This window comes from Apus apus, chromosome 2, assembly GCF_020740795.1.
Source record: "Apus apus isolate bApuApu2 chromosome 2, bApuApu2.pri.cur, whole genome shotgun sequence".
In the NCBI taxonomy this organism is placed as follows: Eukaryota; Metazoa; Chordata; class Aves; order Apodiformes; family Apodidae; genus Apus; species Apus apus.
This window is the reverse complement of record NC_067283.1, coordinates 102,689,027-102,710,670: the sequence shown is the minus strand read 5'-3', so window position 1 is coordinate 102,710,670 and position 21,644 is coordinate 102,689,027.

Sequence of the window (21,644 nt, the reverse complement as noted above, 5' to 3'; positions counted from 1 at the left end):
ATACAGCTGGCTAAAACTGTCTTTTCACAACTTTAGTTAAGGAAAGCTATCCAAGTGTCTCATGGACATTGTTAACTTCCCATTCATGTCAAAGCTGGATCTCCTGAAAGCAGAATCCTTTCTAAAGGTAGTTTCCATCATAGCACATTCTCAGTAGCAAAGTATTATCAAGCTGAATGGTTTATATTACAAATTATGCATCCAGAACCCTTTGTGAAGTAATTATGAGTGACTAAAAATAGATTTATTATGCAAATATTGAAACCTCATAGTGGTAGGCACTAGCATAAAATGTCTGGACTGAAGTTTCTGGAAATTATATTAATATATATAATAATATAAATATTTTAATCCTTTATTAGAAGTGTGCATGAAATTCACTGTAACTCCTTAAACTAATCATTAAAAACATATGAAATTATCAGAGCCAAAGTATAATAGAAATAATCACTAAACATGTAATATCTGGAGGTATTTTTCAGTATTCAATCAATTCAGAACTGTTCAGAATAAACGCAATAGGATAAGAATGAAACCTGAATACAGAAGTTTAATTTATTAACACTTTGCTCTTCCGTTCAAAAGAGGCTCGAGATTATAAATCCTATATTCATGTCATGCATAGAGATTACATTCCCTGCTTGCAAAAGATAAAATAACATGAACAAAGGTATACATGTAGTGAGGAGGACTGTGAATATGATTATGTCATGCAGAAATTCATTAGTATTTTGTTTTCTCTTTTAATCCAGGATTCAGTTATAGCACATTCCCAAAATCAATGTTGTTTTCAAGCCATAAGACTTGAATAGTTTTACTGATTCTTCTTCCTTAAACGTAAGTCAGCATTTTAGTCCTCATTTGTCTGTGGCTTGTTTTCTACTCAGCATTGTTTTGGCATAAATATTGCATTATACTGTAAAACAAAGAACAGTGGTAATTAAGGTGCAGTTGCATTACCGAACAAACACGATTTCTGTATGTTATGGACTGCTCAAAGAAACAAAACTTCTGAGTTATAAAAATCTATTCTATCTAAGCAATTTAAGAATTGACTATTTAGGAGTATCTTTCAAAAGAAAATGACAACATGCTAATGTGATAGAAAAACTTGCCTGCTAGAAAAGACCCATTTACAGTAATGGAGATAAAAAGATTAATTTGCTATAGTGGTTACTAAAAGCCAGTCAACAGAAGATCATATCTCTCAAAAATGGAAGGAGGGAAATGGATTGTAAGTAATCAGTGTTAAATTAATTAGTGAGGCTATAACGACTGACAGGTGAGTCTAGCCTAAATGTCCTTGGATAAAAATTCAAGATTAATTTTTCTTAACCTCTGTGCAGCAGACGGAAAATCTACTAATTCCTTTCCCTTTTTTTGCTATCCATTCATGGATGACTGGCTTAAATGCCTGACGAAAACTTTTTAAAAGTCAGATAGAATATTACTACTGATTTTGCTGAACTTTAAATCCCAGCTCCAGTAGGCAGAGAGACAGAACTCTTCTCCCATTTTTGCCATTCCCTCAAATAGATCTAATATGTGATAAAAATCCACATTACTTCTGTAGGATTCAACTAAGTGACCTTGAAATACAACACATTCATTTGTTCCTTCCATATATTTTAAAGAAGAAAAGAAGAACAAGTCCAAAGCTTGCATACAGAGTACATCAGACAGAAAAAAAAAAAACAAAAACAAAACAAAAAAAAACAAACAACACTGAACTACAGGCTGAGACACAGGAGTGAAACTGGGTTGTGGTGTACCCTAACTAGTGCTGTAAAAGAACAGAGGCAGGCAGAAAATGGGAGTGAGAAATATTCAGCACTGGATGAAAGCAACGCTTTCCAATTTTAAGAAACATCTACTTTGTAGCAGAAATAAATAATCTGATTCAACCACATTTTTTCTGGCCACCTAATTTATCTCTAAAATCTCTTTGATTTATTTATTCTCCTTTAAAACTGTTTTTAATGCCTGTTTTCTTTATGGAACTGCATGCAGTTTGTTCTTATGACTCTCTGTCTCTCCATTCCTTATTCGAAGTAAGACATGGACTTGAGCTTTAGATCTTATAGAACAAATTCTCTATGTATCCTAGAGAAGTCGGTTACTAGGAGATTAATTCTACTTGCAACTTGAAGATCCTTGTGGACATCTGACAAGCCCAAGTGCCATTTTTTTCTAAAGATAGAGCAAGCCAGTAACAAAGGGCAACTCTTACAGAAAAGAAAAACCCAGCTGTCATGTGCAGGCACCAATACTGTATTGTGTGTGCGCTTCTCAATTTACACAGATGAAACATTATTCTTGATGTTGACTCCACTTAGTGCACTAGAGGTTGAACCAGTCTTGTCTGTGTTCAGAGGAATGACCCATCATTGTGCTGTGGAGGCGGAGTGGGAGGGGAAAGAGTTAATCCAAGCATCCTCTGATTTTCCTTCATGTCTTATCTCTGAGGAGCTGCTGTCTGAATTCCTTGGACCTGGAGACATTCCAGAGCAATTAGACAGTGAGCCCCCTGAGATAATCCAGCAGATTTTGCTGAGCTTTGTTAGCTTTTTTTTATTCTTTTCTGTTAAATGGGAAAGAAGGCTTCAGGCTGTATCATATGTTCACATCCTTTTAAAGCAGACAAAAACACATGGATCTCTGTGATCTTCATGAAAATAGCAGTCAAGTTCAGCACTATTGAACAATGGAAAGCTCATTTTTAGCTAACTTTCTTTTTACTAACCTTTGTATTTGCTTCAGACACTGCTATCAACAAAACATAGACCAGCATCTGTATACCAAATGTATTTCCAGAGTCACGTGCTAGCTGAGTACATTGAAACACCAGTTCATTCAAATTATTTACTGCTATTTCCTGTTTGACAATATGTGTCTAAGGCTTTTCAGATACAACCAAAACTAGACAATATCAAATCTAGAAACCTTTATTCTGAAGAGATTTAAAATCAGGGGATCTTTAGCTACAGCAGAAAAAGTTTAAACATTAGCAGTGTTGAATCATACAAACTTCAGTGGCCAATTCTTCTATGTTTTAAAATATGGGTCTTTAAATGTTGATGAAACTAAGTTTGTGCAGTTACTAGCTGTCTACAAAGGCTTCTTTACATCTTCAATATGATTTGATCCATCTAGCAAAGCTTTTTAAAGGTAAAACCTCAAGCTCTCCAGATACTAGACTCACAACATTGCACATTTCCAAGTATTGGCACACTGTGACAGACTTAACCCCTTCTTCTGTCTCATTCAGCAAAATAAACTGGCTTTCTTCAGAAGAGGAAAAGCTGGTAAGTGGAATATTGCACGTGAGTATACACATGAGAATACAGTGTCTACGTGCATTCTTTGCAATCCTGCTAAGAAAAATGCATTATAACTAGCTGAAGGTATGAAATAAGCTTTAAATGTAATACAATCATCTGTGTCGAAACTTGACTACACAGCATTTGTAACTGAAGAGTAACATTGCTGTACTTGCTCCTTAGTTTTCTTTCTATGATTCAGTCCAAACTTTTAGCTAGGTGATGCTCTATCTGAATCACATAGTAGCAGAGTGTGCGTATTGAGGGAAGATGACACTCTCTGTGCCAGCTCCATATATTAGGGCAACTTCTTGGAGCTGCTGTAACTTAAAATTCTGGTAGCACTTAATAATCCCAAGCTTGTAAAATTTGATGATGTAAGACAGTCTGGTTGTAAGCCATACCATTAATCTGCCTGTATTACACATAAACTACACAATACACACTTACAATCTTGCTTTAGCAGGGGGGTTGGACTGAATTATCTCTGGAGGTCCCTTCCAACTTCAATGATTCTGTGATTCACAAATAATAATAAAAAGCAGGAAAGACAGCTGTGGATTCACTGCAATAAAAAAGCATGCAGTGTCATTTCAAAGTTTGGTAAATAAACACTGATGAGATTTTTTTACTGTCTTTGGTAACATAAAAAATGGAACATGGGCTTTGCAAAAAAGTTCAAGACTGACAATTAATAATTAAAAGCATGTAATATTCAAAACAAGTACTCTCATAAGATTTCTCAAAAACTTCAATACAAATAAGAACCTTGGTAGATACACAGGACTATTCCTCTGGTTCCCAGTTGCAATATTTTTTAAAAATTAAAAAGAACATAGAAGAATACGTATTCTGTCTTCCATGACATTGAGGCATCACCAGCCCTGCCTGCATCTGCCCAGCCTCTAGGGTTTCCCTCTTCCTGCCTATGGGCCAGACCCAATTTTAGCCCCCCTCCCCATCATGAACCATAAGCCCCTGCCCCACCGACACAGCAACAGGGCTGGTCTCCAGCTCCTCACAGCTCTGCCCCTGTTACGGACCCTGCCAAGCTGGGCCCACCCTCAGGCCTACATCCCAGCCTGGTCTTGGCCTGATCCTGTCCCCAGAGAGGTGCCTGATGCCTGGGGCTTAGGCTGCTCCTGTGCCCCTGGCTGCCCTGCTTCTGGCTGTGGAGATGGATGAGCCCTGACTGCCAGATCATGCCCTGATACGCCAGGGGACCCCCCATCGCTCCCATTCCCCAGGGATCCTGGCCCATGTGGTGCCTGGATACTCTCCTCATTTGGTAAAAATACATGTAAACATTTACTTTTTAGCATTTTAAATTTTTTCTCTATGTTGTGTTTTCTCAATGAGATTTTAACTTAAACTATTAGGAATATACAAAAATATGTATGTGAACAGCAGGTTGAGGGAGGTTCTCCTCCCCCTCTACTCTGCCCTAGTGAGACCACATCTGAAGAACTGTGTCCAGTTCTGGGCTCCCCTGTTCAAAAGGGACAGGGATTTACTTGAGAGAGTTCAACAGAGTGCTACGAGGATGATTAAGGGACTGGAACACTTGTCTTATGAGGAAAGACTGAGACACCTGGGGCTGTTTAGTCTAGAGAAGAGAAGACTGAGAGGGGATCTTATTAATGTATATAAGTATCTGAAAGGAGGTTCCACCTAAACAAGAGGAAAAACTTCTTTACCATAAAGGGTTACAGAGCACTGGAACAGGCTGCCCAGAGAGGCTGTGGAGTCTCCTTCTCTGCAGACCTTTGAGACCCGCCTGGATGTGTTTCTGTGTGACCTGTCCTAGGTGGTCCTGCTGTGACAGGTCTCTCTCTGTGGAGACCTGATCTCCACAGGTCCTTTCCAACCCCTACCATTATATGACTCTGATTCTGTGAACAATCCACAGCCACTGGTTTTAGCATCAGTGGACATATGCATTGTGGGAATTTTTTCGCAGCAACCAACATTGCACTTTGGATGTTATAGCGTCCCATCTTCTCTGACATCATGATAAACGGAAAGTGGTTTTATACTGACAATACTGAAGGACAGTGGAACTGAAAGAAACTATCTCAGGGTGTTAGCACAAGGACATCCACTTTGCACCCTGACACCTCTCCCTTGTCTGATTACCTGCACTACATTTTACCTTACCTACCCAAAAGTTATATGTAGGCAGGTGCTTACAGTAGAAATCCTTATTACAGCAAGATTAAAAATAAATCATGTGCTTTAAAAAGAGCAGTGTAATTCCTTTAGTGAGGTACAGAATTAAGTACTATGATACCAGTGCGAACTTGCTTCAGTGCCCATTCATGCTGTGGGCATAACATGTTATAAATCACACTTTTTGTTTTGCAACAGCTCCAGTTGTACTGCAACCCACTCCTCTGAACCTAGAACACAGTCAGTCATAATGAAAGCCATGCTTGGGAAATATACTATAAATATAAAAATGCCACACCTGGGAGGTTAGAAGACTTTTACCATCAAAACCTAAAGAGTTGCCTACTCCTTCCTAGACTTGGCACATCTGTTTTCATTTCCTGCTTTTATTACCTTAACATAAATTGTGTTTTGCTTTCTAGTAAAGAGTGGTTTTCTTGGTAGTGGACAGATATTGCTGTAGTTTTACATCCAGAAAGAAAAGTTCTTCATCCTCTTTGGCCACCGATCTTTTATTACAGGGGGAATTAAGCACAGTCTTGGAGCCCAAGAACAGTCCTGCTTTTTTTGGTATGATTTACAGTCTCCCTGTTTCCCTCGTTTGTCTTCTTTTCTTACATATTTCTTTGTACTACCATGTGAAATGGTTAAAAAAGAAATTATAGCCTCGATACACAACATTGAAGCCACTTAATGCAAATGTCTGCATGGCAAGTAGAAATAATTACATGATCAATATGTGAGAGGAGGTTTGCCATTATTTTGTTTTGTTTTGTTTTATTTTATTTTAATAAACAGATAAGCCATAGATCAGTCAGTTTCCATAAAAGTGTATTACCATCTCACCTTGCTGCTTCTACTGTCAGGGCAAAGGGGAGAAGGAGCAGAATGGAATCATGCTTGGAAGTATATTTCAGTTCTCAAAAACTGCTTCTTTTGATGCAACAGGATACAACTGGCTTTCTGGGCTGCGAGCTCACATTGCCAGCTCATGTCCAACTTTCCATCCACCAGTAGTCCCAAGTCCTTCTCCACAGGACTCCTCTTGATGCACTCATCCCTCAGCCTGTACCAATACTGGGGACTTCCCCAACTCAGGTACCAGACATTGCACTTTGTTTTGTTGGACTTAAAGAGGTTCACACGGAATCAGCCTTTAAGTCTGTCAAGGTCCCTCTGGATGTTTTTCCTTCCCTCAAGTGAATCAACTCCAACACTCATCTTGGTGTCAATGCCAAATTTGCTGAGTGTGCACTCAATCCCGCTGCCAATGACATTCATGAAGATATTAAAGTGTATTGGCCCCAGCAGGGACCCTCTGGGGGGACATGTCTCCAGTCTCCATCAAGACATTGAGCCATTGATCATCCGTCAAATCTGTATCTCTCCAATGTCCTGATATTCCAGCCTGGCAAGAACTGTGTTTGCATGCACTGAACACAAGCACTCACAGAAATAGAATGACACAGAGGATAACATTTCTGCTGTAACTTTGCTTTCTTAATATCAGAGCAACTGACAGCATTAGGGACTAATGAAAAACTTTTATCTCTTTCTTGTGCCACTGGTTGAAAGCTCCTTCAACCATCAGTTAAATGCCAACCTGATTATTTATTTCTTTAAATTCACCAGTTCTCCATTCAGTTTCTGCCATTAAAATAAGAACTTCCATGCTAGGTTCTCAGCCTTGATTAACTCTATAGGTATCAGCAGATTTACTCCAGTTTGACAATATGCATCAATCTAAACTCTTTTAAATTGTGTTCACCATCCTGACTATTATTTCCTCCTTTATGCCACAACTATAGCTCAGTCCACACTGTTTAATGTTCTAATGGGAGTACGATTATTTTGGAGAGAGAAGTATATTAAACTCAGCAGGCATATTTACTTCTAACAGAGATTATTTGACCATAAATTAGAGACAGCTGGGGACAAAAAGTCACTATCGTTTCACCTATCATTGAAGTAGGGAAGCTAATATGTCTGTTGGTAAAGTGACTTTTCCAGCATGGAAAAGCCAGCTGGCACCAAAGCCAATGGGATCTCCTGAGTCACAGTCTAATGCTTTGATTATGCAGCTTTTTGGCCTTCCCATCAGAATTCCACAGTTTCTCTAGAGGATTCCCCAGACAGAAATATTAGCACTGCACAAATGACCTGCAAACCAGTTGAATATACAGTCTGACCACATCATGCCTGGGACAAAAATGCTTGTAATATTTACTAGCTTGGGCACAGTGGAAACAGCATACTCCCAGTCATCTCACAGATATTACTACTGCTTCTGCAAGTAACTGCCAGATATCCACTAGCCCTAAGTAGGTGTCCAAAGTTCTCTTTCTGCATTCAGACAAATTTTTGAGAGGTTAAAAAAAAAGGAGGGAAAAAAAAAAGAGGGGCGAAAAAAAGAAAAAGGAGGATAAAACACAGATATTGATATATGTGGTAGACTTCAATTCATTATAATTCATTATGTGTGTTTCACTTTGGTTTTACTTCTTCTTTTCATCAGGAGATCATAGCTTTGACTAAACCCTATAATTACACTTCCCAGGTAAACTCTGTCTCCAGAAATGTGTGAGCTAAAGATTAATAAAGCTGTGTCAAAAATATATGTACTCTCCCCTTCATGTCTCCAGAATCAATATGGTTGAGGGCACTGTGGAAAAATGTAGCTTTCCTGAATAACCAAGTTTTAGATGAAAATATATTCAATAAACTCAGACCTAGAAACAATGCAAAATTCTTTCCAAAAGGAGTAAATGCAGGACCATCCACAAGAAGTGGATGAAGAATACAAGAATAGCCAGGTCCTACCTTAATTAGTCTATTGCTATTAGTATTTTATAAGCCTTCTGTTATTTGGAGGAAGACAAGGGGTTTAGAGGAGTACCAAAAAGGAAAGATTATCCATCTTATTTATGACATTTAGGTTCCTACACTCCTTGAGATGTAAAACAATTCCACCTTTGGGTAAAAGGGCAGTTTGCTTAAACATATCAATTTTTGAAGGTGTTCAGATGAAGATTTACTGTTGCTGACTTGATGGTGTGAATAATTCATTATTTTCAAGACAGGCATATACTCATTTCAGAGAGGAAATGCCTCCATAACCGCATTTATTGACCTGGGGACCAGCGTTCACCAAGCAACATCAGACATGTAACTCACAGTAGGGAATAAGAGGAGCTCTAAGGAACATGCTGAAATGAAAAAATAAAAATAATTTAAAAAAAAAAAAATGTTTTGCCCTTTGCTGGTCACAACAAACAAATCTTGTTTCTGCAACAATAAAAACACCTTTTCACATTCATTTGTGCCAAAACTCAAAAAGACATTCTGGCTGCAAGGGTGAACAAATGATGTACAGAGAACAATTGGAAGTAAAAACTGCACCCTGCCCTACCCAGTGACTGCACCTCTCCTGCACAGGGGCTGGTTAAGAGGCCCAGGAGCCTACTCTGCCCTTAGAGAAATATAGCCAGCTGGTTTGGGGACACAGCCAGATCCACATAACTGCTTGTGGTATTTGGCTGCAAGCTCTGAAGAGCGGCACAATGCTCCATTCTTAACCTTGCAAAGTGGAGCACTATGTAGCCCTCTTTTGCATCATTCCCTGAGGCACCCACTTGTGACTGCTCATACTAGTTAGGATGTGACTGTAGATGCTGTAAGGTATTCTCTCTACCAACCTTTTAAAAAAAAATCTTCAGACTTTGCTGTAGAACGGGTCAGTCTCTGATTTATAGTGGAAATGAAATGAAAAGAAAGATTTGTGGACTAAATGAAATGAAGCAAGGAATTGTGAGGTACCTATGATAAATGATGGCAGACTGTAGATTCATGTTTCACTGAAGTCAATGGATTCTGAAAATACATTCTTCAAGAAATGAAGGAAACTACCCTCTGGTGTAAAAGGCACCCCACCAGCAATAATGAGTGCATTAGATTCACATTCAAATTATAAGGGAGAGACAACATGTCAGACATCAGGAGTTTATTTTTCACTATGCCAGAGTACTGTTCACTCCACAGAGCTGGGGCTGTCACCTGGTGTGCACATTTACATGCAGCAGCAATGATCCAAAAGAGCTTCTGACTTTTTTCCGGTGCCACCTGTTGCCATCCAGAATGTAGAGTATTCTCTAACAATACAGTATTTAGATTAAAACTCAATGTAGTTGTTTATTTTCTTAAATTTTGCAGAAGATAGAGAAGGCAGGAAATTCTCAGATGTAAATCTCCAACTAGAGTCCTCAGCTTCATTTTCATGTCTTCTCTCTTTTCTCTTCACAAATACATAAAGTATTCAGAAACCTACCCATAAGCAACAAGCTCACGGCAAGGTATAAAAGCAGTGCACTTCTCTAAACCAAAGGAATCTTTCAGTTCACAAATTCAGTTACTATTCTACAGTGATACAGCCAGAAGGATCAGTAATGCCAATAAAGTATAACAGACATACCATAAAAATCCTTTCTGCATTTAACAGCCAACACACTGCACATATTAAAAGTAGGTGATTTTATTAGTGACAATTCCAAGCACTAAAATACAAACTTATTATTGACTATAACAAATGAAGATTTTTTTTTTTAAAAGCAGTTAGTCATCAGTGACAATACAATAATTATTGAGGAGTAGTCAACTACAGAATAATATTTTTCAATCACACCTGAAGTCACTGAATGCCTCCAAAAGTGATGTAATAGGCTTTGTACCTGTAGCATGACTGAAACTCAGGAGAGAAGTGGAGAAACTCTAGTCCTCTAAACTTTCAATTATTACAGTATTCCCATACATTTTCATGGCAATATTAATACAAGTTATATATATTGATAGCTTATTAATATTTGCAAGGTAAAAATAAAAAATTTGCAAGGTGAAGATTAAAGGCAGTTCTGCTCTAGTGGCAGTTTTCTAGCATGAAATGGGACTGGATGAAGTCAACCAGAAACAAGTGTTTATCCACCATACTTCAGAGTCTTGATAACAAAACCAAGTACGTTTAATTGGCAGGGGTTAAGATAGGCCCTTGCCAGAAGTGTGAACACCAAGCAAAAGCAATCCTTTTAGTCAGGATTAGAAGAGCACTGAAAAAAACTAAAACTTTTTTGAAAGGATGTGAAGTATTTTTTATGTTACAGAAATCTAGAGCATTCCTTTATGAACAGTAATAACACATACACTTACTTCAGTCCAAACCACCTATCTGCACTTGCTGGCCATTCCTTTTGCACAAAAAAATATAATAAATAATCTTCTACAAAGAATATCTCTTCAGCCATCTTCACATCTTCATTCCCATTTTATTTTGATTAGTAATTTTTTTATAGTGTCTCTGTGAGTAAACCAAGGACAGACACTCATTGTGGTACATACTGCACAGACACAGGCCAACATAAAGGACTACCTTGATGAGCTTGTATACAAAATAAGAAATTATCCATGCATGTCAAGAGCACAAATGCCCTTACGAAACAATGTAGAGACAATCATGAGAAGAGGGACATATTTTACAGAGTAATCAGGAGGAAACATGCCAAGTTAATATATCAGAATATATGTGAGCTGATGTAGTTTCAAAATAGCTGCAATATCTTCCATTTTATTTGTCAAAAAATGTTCTTATGAATGTATCTAGGGCTTGAATACAAATAAGTGGATCAGCTTTCACACATTGCCAGTTAACTTCAAGATCTGTTCAGCTCTTACCCTAAAAGCAGCAAAGGCTGTTCCAATATCAATAATATTTTTCTGTTTTAATAGTCATTATATTTGCTCGTGCATGCTTTGATTTTACTTTTCATGAATTTAGTACAATAAGGTCTACATTTATAAGAAAATGAATAGCTGAGGGAAAAGGTTATTTCCTTTGGCTCAGGCTTCACTCTTGCTGGGTTGGGCAGAAATATTCTTGACCCAGTTTTATAGGTTTCACAGTTGGCTGACCCATTCGTTGTCAACTGATACGGATGTTAGCTCAAAATTGTCCTAGCAACCAAGAAAGCACACAAAGATCTGAAGGAACTCCAGTCTTTAAATATTTCATTTGAGATCTCCCTTTCTGTGTAAGTTAGGTAAGCGCAGCAGAGAACACTAGCTAGAATGGAGTAGGTGGCAAGCTGCTTTGTAAAAAGGCCACTAGCTCAGCTGGCTAAAGCAGGGTTCTCACCATGCTGTAAAATGACTGCCTAACTAATGAACAGCCTAAAGAGCATGTGTCCAATCCAGAGTTCAACTGTTTTCTCAAAAGTGAAGGAAACAGAATGTCTGGGACTATCTTGAAGTGCATGCACATGGAGACAAGACTCCTCTCCTTCCAGCAACAAATGATAGGGTTTGTGCAGATTCAGAAAGGTTGACAGTGTCCAAGAACATCCATGGCAAACCTGATACCTCCCAAGAATTCAGTTTCAATGTGATGTTAACTACTTGCCCTTCCCATTCTTGTGTTTTAACTCTAAGTAACAAGACACGCCAATTATACCACAGTTTGTAAAGCACACTAAGTCCAGGTTCAAGGGGAAGCACTGCTTTAGATTGGTTTAGGTTTAAAAAGAAGCATGTAATAATGTGGTAAGTAGAATTCACCAATACAGTACAATCCCCACTCCCACCACCTGAAAAGGCTTGGAATTACCATGTCAGTCTTAACATGGTAATTACCATGTTAGTTTTAACCTGAAAATCAGGGTAATAGTAAGAAGATGGAAAATTCAATTTATTCAAATATGGTTGCCAAGTAGAAAAATGCTCAGAAAAATGATCTAAGGAATAGTGGCTTGTACTAGGAAAACAGTCTATTGTTGTGTGAACAATTTAAAGGTGTTAATATTGTAATTCTCGTAACAAGCTTCTTAATCTTGTTGTGCTACCTGAGCTACTTCTATTTGTTAGCTTTTATTCATTCTTTAATTAATTAAATGAGAGGGGGGAGGGTGTCTTTTTTCCTGTTTTACATGTTTTAGAATATCACCTTGCTCGTCCATCAAAGCTGCTTATGTAGGAGCAAAAACATCAATTTACAGTTTGTCTATTTTTCAGCAATTTGCTTGGCACTCTACAGACAAATTACAGTTTTCCCATAACTAAGCTGTGTGTGACACTATATATGTATCAGTACTCACAGATTTGGAGAAAATCTCACACATAAAAATCCTCATAAAATGGACTTTTACTGAAGAGCTGTATTTACCTTTACCAAGGTATTCTTGCTATTGCCTTTATGTAGAATGAGAAATTCCAAAGCTCCCATAAGAAGTTTGAACAGCAACAGGTCCTAAAGAGTCAGATTTTAAATGGCATTCACAGCACTCACTGGTTTTTTTTGCAGTCTCTTAGTGCACTCTGTATGACCAGCCAGTATCTTTATTTGTTTCACAGGATTGACTGTTGGCAACAGGCACCAGTCATGGTGCTACCATGTCACATGTTGCTTCAACATAGAACAAATAGATGGATCCTATCCCCACTCTTACTATGGAATGAGAATAGTACCAATTGGTACAACAAGCAGTGTCTGATGTATATAGGTCATCTGCCCAGCTTCTGAGTCAGCATTTGCCATGAAAACAACAGCTTTCAGTAAATAGTTTTCATTTTGTGACTGATAGATTGGATGCATTCACTCCACATCTGTGGAGTGCTCTGGAAAATGTGTAATTTTTCACCTGAGGGGATTATTTGTTTAGTGGCAATTATGTGCTTGGCTAGTACACAATATATGACAAAAATATTATCCTTATATTGAGGAGATTGGAATCAAAACAAACAAACCGAGAAAAAAGGTATTCATTAGGAAGTTCAGAGACTGATAATTTAAACTATTTCATTCTGGCAGAAATTTCATTAAAGTTACATTTCATCATGCATACTACATTGTAACATGGTACAATTTTAGTCAAATGTACTATAAACTCTGAATGTAGTAGAGAACAATTTTATTCCCTAACTTGAAGTACTTTTCTGACAATATTTAAACTATGTTTAAATTTAAACATTTTTCTAGATTATGAAGCTTTGCATAGTGCACTTCACGATTAATCACATTCTGATATTCAAACAATTGTTTAAGTGGACACCCACTCTTTAAGTCCCTGTATTGTGACATATTTCAAAGCTTGCATTCTGCCACCCTCTATTCCTAATACGTCAGCTTTAAATAAAGATGTTAGAAGACCTATACAATCAATTTTTAAATAATATTTTTCTCAAACCTGAGGTTTTATTAGATTTCCTCTGGTAGTACAGACTGCTGTCTCAGACTTTTCACAATTCTGGAGCAAGACATTTTTCTTAAGTCTGAGAATTCAAGAGGGAATTGAGATTTACTATGGAACATTTTAAAAGGAGCTTTCATAAAACAAAGTTAAAAAAAGTGGGAAAATCTATATTCTTCAATTTCTTGAACATTCACCTTAGTCTGTCATCAGCTGACTACTTCTCCTAACTGATCAACACTATTTCATAATTTTTTGAAGTCATTCAAAATATAATTGGAAGATATTGACCTGAGTAAGGTTACAAATATTGCCGTAATCTTTTAGTTAAAACTTTTGAAATCTCATCTCAGGATAAAAACACAACCCCTGATACAGATAAAGGAGTAAATGCTATTTATAATGCCATGATTCTTAGTTTTGTAGACTTATCTTGAGGTGTCATCTGAGAAGCAGACGTTTGTGTTTCATGGCCTAGCCCGCAAAACTTAAGGTTTTAAGTTCCCTCCAGAAAATATCAAAAAAATGGATGTCAAAGACTGCAGCAAGTTAGGATTTGTTCAGAACCAAGTACAGAAGACAAGCATTGTGTATGTAGGGAGTACTTGTTTTTCCCTCTATCTCAGCAAACTCATAGAATCATAGAATGGCAGGTTGGAAGGGACCTCAAGGGGGGTCATCTGATCCAGCCTTTCTCAGTAGCAGCCCAGCACTTTGTCAAGCTGAGTCTTAAAAGAGCCCAGTGTTGGGGAATCCATCACTTCCCTGAGGAGATTATTCTAATGTCTAACTCCTCTCATAGTGAAAAATTTTCTTCTGATATCCAATCATGATCTCCCCAGCAGGAACTTGCATCCATTACTTGTGATCTTTTCCATGTGACTCCTTTATAAAACAGGAGTCTCCATCTTCTTGGTAGCCAGTCTTTTACTACTGGAACATGGCACTAAGTTCTTCCCTAAACCTTTTTTTCTCTAGGCAAAACAAATCCAGTTTTCTCAGGCTTTCTTTGCACAGCAGGCTTCACAGTCCTTTGATCATCTTTGCAGCCCTAATGGAGTCCTGTGCAGCCCACAACTATTACAGCACTACATACCCTCACAGTCCTTATTTTAACATAATCGTAACAGTGAAACAATATTTTTCTGCTCTATTAGTACTCAGCAGACACTCAACCTGTGACCTGGGGCAGAAAACTTCTTACTAAACTGTGAGCTGTTTCAGGACTTAAATTGCACAGTCTATAAACAGTGCAGGTGACCAGTCTCATACAGTCTCAAATAGACCAGTTCTTCGTCTGTATCTTGTACCAGCAAATGAAAAGTTAAACTGTTCAGGATAGACAATTTGCAAGGATGGGCAGGTTTTCAGAACAAAAAAGAAGGTAAAAACTGTGACTATGAAACAATTCATGTTTATTTAAGGTTGTTTTCCCTTCCTCATACTTTCAAACATTTTTTGGGAAAATAAGAACTATTTTCCAAGGATATTAAAGAGCTATTAAACTGATCTGTGCATGTTCTGCATTCATGCTGTTCCTCACATTTCTGCTGCTTTTTCAGATTTGAATAGATCAGCAGCATTTAGGTCTGCAGGTATTCTTCTCCCAAGCATGTAAAAAGTACACAGAACATGTAGAGAAAAACTGAAAATGGAAAGACTAATTAATATCTAGTGTCTCCACTGACATAAGTGGTGTCTTATAGCAATTTTCTGTGCAAGATCTTTCTCCGTTTTTGAAAAGCACCCATTTTAGAGAGAGACTGTGATCTATTTTCAGAAATAAATGATTTTGGATTTCCACTCCTGCTGAAAATAATAGAGAGAAACTGCGAGAGTAGATGTGAATTGTGACATTAGTGAATAGCCAGAAGTACTGCAGTAACAAACAACGCAGGACCAACTAGACCTCTGATGTCAATGGTAATATTATCCCATACTGAATGTGGTTAGAAGGACAACTTGGAATCAGAGTCAGCAAATACTTACTGTCTCGCTGTGAGATTTAGAAGAAACACAATTTTTTAGAACAATTTAAATCCAAGTATTCAGTAACTCCTAATTAAAAACAACTGCAGTTCTACCCAGGTTTTGGAGGAAGGAGGAAGACTGAATGTGGGTTGTGACACACATAGGAGTACACAAGTTTGAAGAAACTTTTAAGTGTACAGCCTGACAATAATCATATCAAACAAGAAAGTTAGGGCTAGGACAAAAAGAGGAGGGAATTATATAAAAATGCCTCAGCCTTTTTCTTTACTAGCCAAACACCATCAGTCCCACCACAGCTTACAGGTCAGACAGGAACAGCTGTATGTTAGAGTTATGAGGGAAAAATACGGTATTGTTTCTTTAATTCTTATGGATATAGCAGGCTTCTAGATCTTGGATTTCTTTGTCTACTTTTCTCTACAGCAACAGCTGACTCACGGGTCTCCCCACTGGCCTCCAGGGAATAGATTTTCTTTATCTTGCCTTTTTGCATCTTTTTTATCTACTAGCCTTTCAGTAACAGCATTCTAAGATGTTCATGTATTCATCGCTCTTTCATGACTCAGGGACCAGAAGGCTTAAAGAAGAATGAACCAAAACTACATACACTATACAAGTCTAAGATGGTCATATTTCCAAAATTCAGCACTGGTCAAAAATTACTAGAAAATTACTATTCTGACCACTCTTTTAAAACACAGCTAGTATATTTTAAAAGTGCATTCTATCATCTTCAACTGTAGAAATTTTTGTGCAGAAGTCACAGATTAAGATAGAAGCAAACACGCTAGTGGCTGTTCATCAAGCTATATAAGATGCACCAATCACTGATTAACTAAAGCTAAAAGCATTAAATTCTGTGCCTTGTAGATATTCTGTTAAAATAAAAATTTATTCTTACATCAACAGTCTGGACTTTTACTATTGCTGCACTTTTTATAAGCTGAGACTTTTCTTATTGTGTGTAGTCCACATTAAATTCAACTAGAAAAAGTGTTGTGGTAGAAGAATAGGAAATGCTGAGAATGCCACAGAGATTTAATGTGAAATTGATTAGCAAATGCACACCTTTTTTAATAGCTAAAAGCCACCCTGTTCAGAAGTATATAAGAATGGAATTTCAGTTGGAATGGCCATGGGAAAGTGAAATGGCACGATAAAATAAGGGGTTTACTAGAAATGTTCAGATTCTACACTGCTAGTTTTGTTCCAGTTCCTTCCATCAGTGACATAAAAAAACCACAATACACAAAATAAAGTTATATTATATCTATAAATACATTGCCTCTCATGTAAGAAATATACAGTATGCATTATTAGGAGCACCAAAGAAACCAGGAGGAAACAGGTTCAAGATCAAAAAAGTTTTGTTGTTGTTTTTTTTCTTTTTTTATTGCATATAGAAGCTGTGGAATTCATTGCCATGGATTCCGTGGAAGATACAAGTTTACCTGAATTAAACTTACCTGTTGAATTTGAGAAGGAAAGAAAGATATCTCCTCAGACTGTAGAAGTCCCTGAATATGTAACTTTGGAATTTGGAGTTATCTATTCTAGTGATGATGACTCACTAGAATACTACAGGAGGAGATGAGAAAGCTTTATATCAAACAAAACTCTCAAAATATATTCAATCTTCTACCAAAATATTTATTCACTTTTATCATTCTAAACTGGTCCTTAAAGTTTCTTGCTTTCCAGACCTAGTCATCTACTTAGATATATTTGTTGGGGTCTGGGGAGAATACCACAAGCAACTTTCTGTGTTAGAACTCATTCTTCTTGCTTTGTAGTTCTTCTTTTCCTTTATTCTTTCTGGATCTTCTTGAATGTGTGTCATTCAGGACTTCCGTTGCTTCAGGATCAGGTTAGCATGCTGATTGCATCCAAGAGAGTGAATGTTGGTGTACCATTCCCCCATATGATCCTGCTGGAATGAGAAATTTGGAGTGCTGCACCAAGGACTTTGTCTGTGTTAAGTCTGTAGACTTAGTATCTGTAGACAACGTTGGTGATTGTGTTGTTCCATGTGAGATACTCTGATCTTCAAGAAAAAGTTACCAGTACTCCGTTAGCTAGCACACTATTGCTTGCTATGGTCATAAGTTCCCCCTGCGTGACTCAGAGATACTGGCCACAATTGGTCTTGGCAGGTGTGACTCCAACACCTTCTCCTTATACAGGGCCTTCCTCTTGCCTTCAGAAGTGCCTGAGTTTATTGTATCTAGAGCTACGCATAGTTGCAGCTGGTTTTCCCTATTAAGAAAAGGCAGCAGCCTAGCCCTTACAAAATTAAATCCCACCCTTTACCCTAAAATAGAACAGTATGAGCTAAAGAGAGAAAACTGGCGTAAGCCGTATGGTTGGCTTCAGGAGACAACAAATGAAAACAAGAGGCAGATACGAGAGCCTAGAGGGTCACAAAGGGAAAAATAGGGAAGTAGATGAGGGCAAAGGGCAACAGCTTAGTAACTGCTGCCAAATATTGTATCACATTTTACAACAAGCCAACGCAGAGCAAGAGCATTAGGCATGAAAAGCCACCAAACAGCCAAGAAAGACAGTGAGTGGAAGTAGGTTGCTGCTGCTGTCCCCATTAGAACAGCTCATTTGGTTTGCAGGACACTTCTGGGAATAAGCTGAATAAACTGGTTTAACCGGTCACATGTGGTACATTAGCCACAATTTGAATCCTTCTGACACAAAGCATTTCCTCCCACACATATTAGCCTTCCAGAAAAACACCAAGAAGAATGCACACTATAAAAATTAAAGGTGAGACCAAACATTAAACATGTATTCTTAATGTCTAAGGATTAAAGTAGTCATTAAAAAAACTAAGTGATTTTTTTCAAGGCGAAGGGACAGATGTTATACTTCTCTAGAATAAGTCCCTGATTAAAGGTCAAGAACACAGCATAAATTACAGCTGGTTTGATCAGCAAGTCTTTACTCATAGGCATAAAAATTCTGGACCCTCCCAACACCAGTGCATATGACAGTCAGTAACAGACAAGTTAGACCAGTCAAATGTCAGGTTTTTTTCACATTTTTTCACAATTATTGTTGCATTTTGATGTTTGAGATGCAACAACCTAAACAAGCCATAAACTGATTCTTGAACAACAACAAAAACAATGCAGTATCTGAAGTCCAAAAATCAACTCCTAATCAACTCCTATTTCTACTTTGAGACAATGGGAAAATTCCCATCAGTTTAAAGGGGAGAAGAGTTCAGCCATTAGGAAAAAAATAACCCAAACATTAATTTAAAAGTCCATGGTTCCTGTTGTTTCACATAGCAATTTTAATTGCAAAACTACCTCAGGAAAACATAGCTAAGTAAGTCTTCTGTTACATGTTTTTCAGCTAAGAACTCTTTATGTTTTTACAGTGATTAAAATTCTTGTGGCTCAGAGTAGTTGATATCACACATCCAAACTCTTTCACCTTATTTTCCTAATTTCCTCATTCAGATTTTCATTTTTTCACTAACTGGCTTAAAGTTTCATTTTATTGGTGCACATACCTCTGCAAATATTTAACATAAAACACATGTTCACTTTTAAGGGCCCTGAGAACTCTGAAATCAACTAAGATTTTTAACTGCAGTCCATTCACTTCACTATGAAGTCTTCATGTTAAAAGATTATTACAAAAATGAGAGTTTTCTATGAATATACATTTTCCTCAGCCTATGGTATTAGGATAGTTTATATTGTGCCATCTCAAAGCCCAGCACAGTTTTAGTTTTCCCTTTCGTATACTCAGTAAGCAAATTGCCTAGAAATTCACACATCAACAGACCTGACATCAGAAACTGAAAGGATTTCTTGAATTTCTTTCACAACTGGTTAATGGCACAACACAAAAAATGGGTTATTCTCTTGAACTGAAATAGCATATTATTCCCAGCTGTACTCCCAAGAGAAACCTCTGTTTGAAAAAACATTACAAAATTAAAAAATAAAATAAAATTTAAAAAATCAGAATCTTTAAAGGAATAAATTTTCAGTGATTTCAGGAACACTTAGTCCATATAAATGTCTTACAAGTAAAGGCTTTCAAAGGCACTGTTCAAGCAGTAGGCAAAAGGGTTTCCATTTATAAAATGGTTCCTATTTATGCAAAGGAAGGGAGTGCCCACTCTGCTAACAAGCCAGGGGCTGTCATTATGCTGCCATTAAAACTTACTCTCAACTCATAAACAGACCTATTTCAGTTTAAATTAAAAAGGAATAAGTCATAAAAAAAATAAAGGACATGTAAAAGCATGAGATGTTTCACAAAACAGTTAATTCACTCGTTTTTGGAGTTACAAACAACAGTGCTGTTTAACAGAAGCAAACTTCCAGCTATAGTGACTATAGCTCAGGGAATTTATGAATTAGTCAAATGCATCCTTTTGCTACCCAGTAAGTTTTTTTTGTGCTGTTTTTTGATTGTGTTTTTTTGTGTGTTTTTTTTAATTAAAAATTAAAAAATCCCACCCATCCATCCACTTTGAACTAGCAGAAGACATAAAATGTTACATAACATTAGAAAAAAATGTTCTGGCATGGTTTTGGGAAGATTTTAGGCTTTATCTAGCAAGTTTTTGCATATAGAATTCTTTCTGTAGTTAATAGGAACTGAGGACTTCAAGAAGTGAGCACAGGCGTATTTGGCAAAGGCATTCTGTGCTGCAGGAGGAGGAAAACCCATCTTCCGATCAGCAAGCATAAGCCGATTAAAGAAAGCTATAGGGCAATGACAGAGGCCATAATGATTGATAGCACTGCCAGGTACTTCTCTACCTACAAAACCCCTTTAAAGGGTAAGAGGTAAAGGAGGGGGTAGCAATATCTGCCATAGCTTTTGGAAACATAATGTGATATACCACTGAACAATTATTTTTCCTTCTAGCTTTGCTTCTAGATTAATACAGCAATCTCTCAATAAATACATCCACTTGTCAAAGTTTTCAGTTTTTTAATTGCACTGAATTCCTCTTCTTAATGTGACCTTATTAGAATTGTAGTTTCTCCCTGAAAAATTTCAATGCTTTTGGTGCTTTTACAGAGCATGTTGGAACAGAACATTAGCATTACAGATTTATACTGTGAAAGGATGGAGCAATTACAACAAAGTAAAATTTACCAAGCACAATTCTTAAGAAACAACTCTTGCAAGAACACTTTAAATCTTTTTTGATATCCGAATAGCACTTAGTATCATCTTTTGGAAGAAAATAATGTGGCTTCAGTGTTCTTCTTGGCAAATTAGGAACTGAGTTCCAATCAGATATTTTGGTACTTACTAAGGCAAGCACCTTAAATGCATCAATCTGAATAAAAAGCTGAATATAGACAACAGTAATGTAATACTTTTTTATTTATTTATTCAGGGGATAGTCAATTGAAGCAAGAGCTTCAAGGCTGCTCTTCCACAAGTTCAATATTAGTCTTAAGCCTTGTAGTGAAAAAGGAAAAAAAAGGTCACTGATACTTGTTAGCACAATAAAGGTAAAAAACAACTGCACCAGTAGGTTTGGAATATCCTGCCGTACATAGAGGCCAAACTCGGATCTGCTCTAAGCAGTAGTAAATCCATGAAATGTAATAGTATATTCAATTAAAGTTGCATTTGTCATAGATCTGAATGTAGCATTATAAGCTCACATTAACAACAGAAAGATTGCTTGTTCAAACTCTACAGTGGGAGGAACAAGTATAAGAAGATAAACTCAGCCTCTGTAAAGGCAATTTGTTGGCTGCTAAAAGTTGAAGTCAGAGCCAAATTATAAACCAAATCAATTCACTTATTCTGGTCTAGCAGTCACATTGAAAAATGACAGAAGGCATTATTCTGATCACTTTCCTGGTGTCATGCTCTTCCCCTCCTACCTGGAAAAATCAAACCCATTAGATTATTGGATTAGCACCTGAAGGAGGACAGA